Source organism: Oncorhynchus tshawytscha, linkage group LG08 (genome assembly GCF_018296145.1).
Source record: "Oncorhynchus tshawytscha isolate Ot180627B linkage group LG08, Otsh_v2.0, whole genome shotgun sequence".
Classification (NCBI taxonomy): domain Eukaryota; kingdom Metazoa; phylum Chordata; class Actinopteri; order Salmoniformes; family Salmonidae; genus Oncorhynchus; species Oncorhynchus tshawytscha.
Window position 1 is genome coordinate 14,304,864 of NC_056436.1, and position 7,858 is coordinate 14,312,721.

A 7,858-nucleotide genomic window follows, 5' to 3' on the forward strand; every position below is an offset into this window, starting at 1 on the left:
ACAGAACATGGCCAAGATGTTCAAATGTTCATAATTGACCAGCATGGTCAAATAATAATAATCACAGTAGTTGTCGAGGGTGCAGCAAGTCAGCACCTCAGGAGTAAATGTCAGTTGGCTTTTCATAGCCGGTCATTAAGAGTATCTCTACCGCTCCTGCTGTCTCTAGAGAGTTGAAAACAGCAGCTCTGGGACAGGTAGCACGTCCGGTGAACAGGTCAGGGTTCCATAGCCGCAGGCAGAACAGTTGAAACTGGAGCAGCAGCACGGCCATGTGGACTGGGGACAGCAAGGAGTCATCATGCCAGGTAGTCCTGAGGCATGGTCCTAGGGCTCAGGTCCTCCGAGAGAGAGAAAGAAAGAGATAATTAGAGAGAGCATACTTAATTTCACACAGGACACCGGATAAGACAGGAGAAGTACTCCAGATATAACAGACTCGCCCTAGCCCCTCGACACATAAACTACTGCAGCATAAATACTGGAGGCTGAGACAGGAGGGGTCAGGAGACACTGTGGCCCCATCCAATGATACCCCTGGACAGGGTCAAACAGGCAGCATATAACCCCACCCACTTTGCCAAAGCACAGCCCCCACACCACTAGAGGGATATCTTCAACCACCAACTTACCATCCTGAGACAAGGCCGAGTATAGCCCACAAAGATCTCCGCCACGGCACAACCCAAGGGGGAAGATCACGTCAGTGACTCAACCCACTCAAGTGACGCACCCCTCTTAGGGATGGCATGGAAGAGCAGCAGTAAGCCAGTGACTCAGCCCCTGTAATAGGGATAAAGGCAAAGAATCCCAGTGGAGAGAGGGGAACCGGCCAGGCAGAGGCAGCAAGGGCGGTTTGTTGCTCCAGAGCCGTTGCTCCATATACTGTACCTATATCCCCCCATTAAAATCCCCATACTTTAACAATGATAGCTTCTCCATCCTAGAGGGGGAGATCAACAATCTCCAGGCCCAGGGACATGTACTAGTCTGTGGCAACCTAAATACCAGAACTGGACAAGAACCTGACACCATCAGCACACAGAGGGACAAACACCTGCCTGCAGGTGACAACATTCCCTCCCCCAAATCCCCCCTAGACAAACTACAACCACATAACCAACAAAAACAGGTCACAACTCCTGCAGCTCTGTCAGACGCTAGGTATGTACATAGTCAATGGTAGGCTTCGAGGGGACTCCTATGGTAGGTACACCTATAGCTCATCTCTTGGCAGTAGTACTGTAGACTACTTTATCACTGACCTCAACCCAGAGTCTCTTGGAGCGTTCACAGTCAGTCGACTGCTATCAGATCACACCAAAATCATATTCTACTTGAACAGAGCTTTGCTCAATCATGAGCCATCATGAGCCATCAAAGGAACTGAATAATATTAAGAAATGCTATAGATGGAAGGAAAGTAATGTGGAAATCTACAAAATTATATATTAGGCAACAACAAATTTAATCCCTTCTAGACAATTTCCTGGACAAAATGTTTCACTGTAATAGTGAAGATGTAAACTTGGCAGTAGAAAACCTAAACAGTATATAAACTATTTGTTTTTCATGTAGACAATCTAAGAAAGATTAACAACAATGACAAGTTGTTTGATGAAGAATGCAAAAACCTAAGAAAGAAATGGAGAAACCTATCCAACCAATAAAATAGAGACCCAGAAAACCAAACACCTTGACAATGGTGAATCACTAAAACAATACAGAAATACACTACGGAAAAAGAAGGAACAGCACATCAGAAATCAGCTCAATGTAATTGAAGAATCCATAGATTCTAACCACTTCTGGGAAAATTGAAAAACTCTTGTCAAGTTCTGACCTTTATTTCCTTTGTTTTGTCATTATTTAGTATGGTCAGGGCGTGAGTTGGGGTGGGCAGTCTATGTTTGTTTTTCTATGATTTGGGGATTTCTATGTTTCGGCCTAGTATGGTTCTCAATCAGAGGCAGGTGTCATTAGTTGTCTCTGATTGAGAATCATACTTAGGTAGCCTGGGTTTCACTGTTTGTTTGTGGGTGTTTGCTTCCGTGTCTGTGGTTTTCACCACACGGTACTGTTTTGGGTTTCGTTTATTGTTTTTGTATTCAGTTGTTCATGTGTATTATTTCTTATTAAAAGAACCATGGACACTTACCACGCCGCATATTGGTCCTCTGATCCTTTTCGCCTCTCCGGAAGAGGAGGAAATCCCTTAACTCTAAACAAACAACAACACAGAGTTATTAAGTTATTAAAACATATACCTGATCAATTACAAAACTTAGAATCAACTATTAAAGACACCAGGACCCACTGGATTCTCCAATTACATTTAATGAACTTCAGGACAAAATACAAACCCTCCAACCCAAAAAGGCCTGTGGGGTTGATGGCATCCTAAATGAAATAATCAAATATACAGACCACAAATTCCAATTGGCTATACTTAAACTCTTTAACACCATCCTCAACTCTAGCATATTTCCCAATACTTGAACCAAAGACTGATCACCCCAATCCATAAAAGTGGAGACAAATTTAACCCCAATATCTACCGTGGGATTTGCGTCAACAGCAACCTTGGGAAAATCCTCTGCGTTATCATTAACAGCAGACCCATACATTTCTTCAGTGAAAACAATGCACTCAGCAAATGTCAAATTGGATTTTTACCAAATGACCGTACGGCAGACCACTTATTGACGTTGCACACCCTAATTGGCAAACAAACAGGCCAAAACAAAGGCAAAGTCTTTTCATGGTTTGTTGATTTCCAAAAAGTTTGACACAATTTGGCATGAGGGTCTGCTATATTGATGGAAAGTGGTGTTGGGGGAAAAATATACAACATTATAAAATCCATGTTCACAAGCAACATGTGTGAGGTTAAAATTGGCAAAAAAACACCCACCTTTCTTTCCACAGGGCTGTGGGGTGAGACAGGGACTTAGCTTAAGCCCCATCCTCTTCAACATATATATCAATGAATTGGCGAGGGTACTAGAATGGTCTGCAGCACCCGGCTTCAACCTACTAGAATCTGAAGTCAAACGTCTGTTTGCTGATGATCGTGGATTTCAGGAAACAGCAGAGGGAGCACCCCCCTATCCACATCGACGGGACAGTAGTGGAGAGGGTAGTAAGTTTTAAGTTCCTCGGCAGTCACATCACGGACAAACTGAATTGGACCACCCACACAGACAGCGTTGTGAAGAAGGCGCAGCAGCGCCTCTTCAACCTCAGGAGTCTGAAGAAATTCGGCTTGTCACCAAAAGCACTCACAAACTTCTACAGATGCACAATCGAGAGCATCCTGTCGGGCTGTATCACCGCATGGTATGGCAACTGCTCCGCCCACAATAGTAAGGCTCTCCAGAGGGTAGTGAGGTCTGCACAACGCATCACCGGGGGCAAACTACCTGCCCTCCAGGACACCTACACCACCCGATGTCACAGGAAGGCCATAAAGATCATCAAGGACAACAACCATTCGAGCCACTGCCTGCTCACCCCGTTATCATCTAGAAGGCGAGGTCAGTACAGGTGCATCAAAGCAGGGACCGAGAGACTGAAAAACTGCTTCTATCTCAAGGCCATCAGACAGTTAAACAGCCACCACCAACATTGAGTAGCTGCTGACAACATACTAACTCAACTCCAACTCACTTTAATAATGGAAATTGATGTAGAAAAAGTATCACTAGCTACTTTAAACATTTGCCACTAAATATAATGTTTACATCCCCTACATTAGTCATCTCATATATATATATATATATATATATATATATACTGTACTCTATATCATCTACGGCATCTTGCCATCTTTATGTAATACATGTATCACTAGCCACTATAAACTATGCCACTTTTATGTCTACATACCCTACATTACTCATCTCATATGTATATACTGTACTCGATACCATCTACTGCGTCTTGCCTATGCCGTTCTGTACCATCACTCATTCATATATCTTTTTGTACATATTCTTTATCCCTTTACACTTGTGTGTATAAGGTAGTAGTTGTGGAATTGTTAGGTTAGATTACTCGTTGGTTATTACTGCATTGTCAGAACTAGAAGCACAAGCATTTCGCTACACTCGCATTAACATCTGCTAACCATGTGTGTGACAAATTAAATTGGATTTGATTTGATTTGATCTGGTGCTTCTCTCCCCAACCAAGGAGGGCGTACAGCAGCATCTAGACCTTCTGCACAGATTCTGTCAGACCTGGGCCCTGACAGTAAATCCCAGTAAGACAAAATGAATGATGGTCCAAAAAAGGTCTAGTTGCCAGGACCACAAATACAAATTCCATCTAGACACAGTTGCCCTAGAGCACGCAAAAAAATATACATACCCCGGCCTAAACATCAGCGCCAGAGGTAACTTCCACAAAGCTGTGAACGATCTGAGAGACAAGGCAAGGGCCTTCTACAACATCGAAAGGAACAGAAAATTCTGGCAAAATATACTTGAATCAGTTATAGAACACATTGCCCTATATGGTTGTGAGGTCTGGGGTCCACTCCCCAACCAATTATTCACAAAATGGGACAAACACCAAATTGAGACTCTGCATGCAGAATTTTGCAAAAATATCCTCTGTGTACAACATAAAACAACAGATAATGCAGGCAGAGCAGAATTAGGCCAGTACCCGCTAATGATCAACATCCAGAAAAGAGCCGTTAAATTCTACAACCACCTAAAAGGAAGCGATTCCAAAACCTTCCATTACAAAGCCATCACCTACAGAGAGATTAACCTGGAGAAGAGTCCCCTAAGCAAGCTGGTCCTGGGGCTCTGTTCACAAACAGACCCCACATAGGGCCCAGGACAGCAACACAATTAAGACCCAAACAAATCATGAGAAAACAAAAATATAATTACTTGACACATTGGAAAGAATTAACAAAAAAACCTGAGCAAACTAGAATCCTATTTGGATCTAAACAGAGAGTACACAGTGGCAGAATACCTGACCACTGTGACTGACCCAAACTTAAGGAAAGCTTTGACTATGTACAGACTCAGTGAGCATAGCCTTGCTATTGAGAAAGGCTGCAGTAGGCAGACCTGGAGAGAAGACAAGATATGTTCACACTGCCCACAAAATTAGATGGAAACTGAGCTGCACTTTCTAACCTCCTGCCAAATGTATGACCATATTAGAGATACATATTTCCCTCAGACTACACAGATCCACAAAGAATTAGAAAAACAAATCCAATTTTGATCAACTCCCATATCTACTGGGTGAAATACCACAGTGCCGCCACAGCAGCAATATTTGTGACCTGTTGCACAAGAAAAGGGCAACCAGTGAAGAACAAACACCATTGTAAATACAACCCATATTTATATTTATTTATTTTCCCTTTTGTACTTTAACCATTTGCACATCTTTACAACACTGTATATATACATAATATGACATTTGAAATGTCTTTATTCTTTACACTCTTCTGTGAGTGTAATGTTTACTGTTAATTTTTATTGTTTATTTCACTTTTGTATATTATCTACTTCACTTGCTTTAGCAATGTTAACATATGTTTCCCATGCCAATGAAGCCCCTTGAATTGAATTGAATTGAATTGAGAGGGGGGAGGGAGAGAGAGACAGAGAGACCGAGAGAGAGAATAACTACCAAGTGTGTGAAAGAGGGAGAAGCACTGCCAAGTGTGTTAGTGAGAGAGAGAGAGAGAGAGAGAGAGAGAGAGAGAGAGAGAGAGAGAGAGAGAGAGAGGAGGGAGAGAGAGAGAGAATAACTGCCAAGTGTATGAGTGAGAGAGAGAGAGAGAGAGAGAGAGAGAGAGAGAGAGAATAACTGCCAAGTGTGTTAGAGAGAGAGAGAGAGAGAGAATAACTACCAAGTGTGTGTGTGAGAAAGAGAAGTGGGACAAGAAGAGGAGAAAGAGAGGGAGGGTTTGAACCGTTTTTTTAGGAGATCTGTGATCTTCTTGGCAGACCTGAAGGCTAGCTGTGTGAAGGGGGAAGGAGTGGAGGAGAGGAGGGCGGCAGGCTGACCACACTGGTCTACCTCTTCCTGAAAGCTACTCTGCTCAGAGAGACAGGAAGTAGAGACACAGAAAGAGGGGAGGGGGAAAGAAAGAGTCAGAGAGAGAGAGAATACTTTTCCTGTCACCAAACTTTTTGAAAACTGCGGGACTAGAGTGTGAAAAATAAAGATAGAGAGGAACACAGTGTGAGATAGAAAAGGGAGATTGAGAACAGATCCAAGGACATGGAGGAGTTCTCAGGCTATCATCATGGATTGTTCCAGTGGAGTTGTGTGTGACTGACAGAGGGGGTTGCTTTGAAGACGGACATTAGGAAAGAGTTTGAGTACGAACGAGAGAATGATGAAAACAGCTGTTCTCTCTCAGGAGACCGCATCTACTGGGTATGAAGAAACAAACTCTGTACCAACCATAGAAATATAATATCTAGAATGGGCTTAGAGCCTCTAACTGTTCCACGCCAGCGGTAGCAGAAAATATTTTTGTATCTCAGATTGTTATGAAAATTCTCACATAGAAACTTAATTGGGAGGAAGGATGTTTTAAATGTTTTTTTTACATTTGTATCACAAACCATTTTTGAGAAAAATCATTATGAAAGTGGCCATTTTAGGTCCTTTTTAGACACATGTCTCCTGTAAGACCCTATGATCTGTCAACCGTACATGATACAGACAACATCTTGGAGCCATTATACTGTCAGATCCTATGATCTGTCAACCGTACATGATACAGATCATAGGGTCTGACAGTATAATGACTCCAAGATGTTGTCTGTATCATGTATGGTTGACAGATCATAGGATCTGACAGTATAATGACTCCAAGATGTTGTCTGTATCATGTATGGTTGACAGATCATAGGATCTGACAGTATAATGACTCCAAGATGTTGTCTGTATCATGTATGGTTGACAGATCATAGGATCTGACAGTATAATGACTCTAAGACGTTGTCTGTATCATGTACAGTTGACAGATCATAGGATCTGACAGTATAATGACTCTAAGACGTTGTCTGTATCATGTACAGTTGACAGATCATAGGATCTTACAGTATAATGACTCCAAGATGTTGTCTGTATCATGTACGGTTGACAGATCATAGGATCTTACAGGAGACATGTGTCTAAAAAGGACCTAAAATGGCCACTTTCATAATGATTTTTCTCAAAAATGGTTTATGACACAAATATAAAAAGCATGTCCAACATCCTTCCTCCTAATGAAGTTTATATGTGAGAATTTCCAGATCAATATGAGATACCGAAAAGATTTCCTTCTCTCACTGTCATGGAATTGTCCATTAGTTCTGTGGCTCTAACTCTGTACTAAAAGGTCAGTTGGGTCTGGTATGTAAAAACAAACAAATGGACAGGAGTTTAGTCTGTGTAACTCTGGGCTCAAGGTCTCTAAACCAAAGATAAGGTCTTCTACTTCAACAACCTTTTTTGATTATATTCTTTCTTTTTTTTTTAACAATCCTAACTTTTGCAAGCTTATGCCAAAGATAACTCACCCTTGGCAAGATGATAGTTCCAAAGCAAACAGTATTAATCTTGCAAGAGCCATGGTTTGTATGAGCCGGAATGGATCACAAGAGCCAATCTTCTGTTTCTGTAGTGAGACGTGAGTCAGCTTGATGTACACTGAGTATACAAACATGAAAAACAGCTGCTTTTTCCATGACATAGACTGACCAGTTGAATCCAGGTGAAAGCTATGACCCCTTATTCATGTCACTTGTTAAATCCACTTCAATCAATGTAGATGCAGGGGATGAGGCAGGAAAAAGATTTTCAAATCTTGAGACAATTGAGA

The 7,858-nt window shown here is 41.9% G+C and overlaps 1 protein-coding gene across 1 annotated transcript in view; it reads left to right on the forward strand.

The window, feature by feature from the left end:
- The first annotated feature begins 5,938 nt into the window (after positions 1–5,938).
- The window catches only part of rin3 (Ras and Rab interactor 3), a 27,270-nt gene continuing 25,350 nt past the window's right edge, over positions 5,939–7,858 (forward strand). Inside the window, exon 1 of the mRNA XM_042325267.1 lies at positions 5,939–6,420. The gene's annotated coding sequence lies outside the window, so the exon portion shown is untranslated. The remainder of the gene's footprint in view (positions 6,421–7,858) is intronic.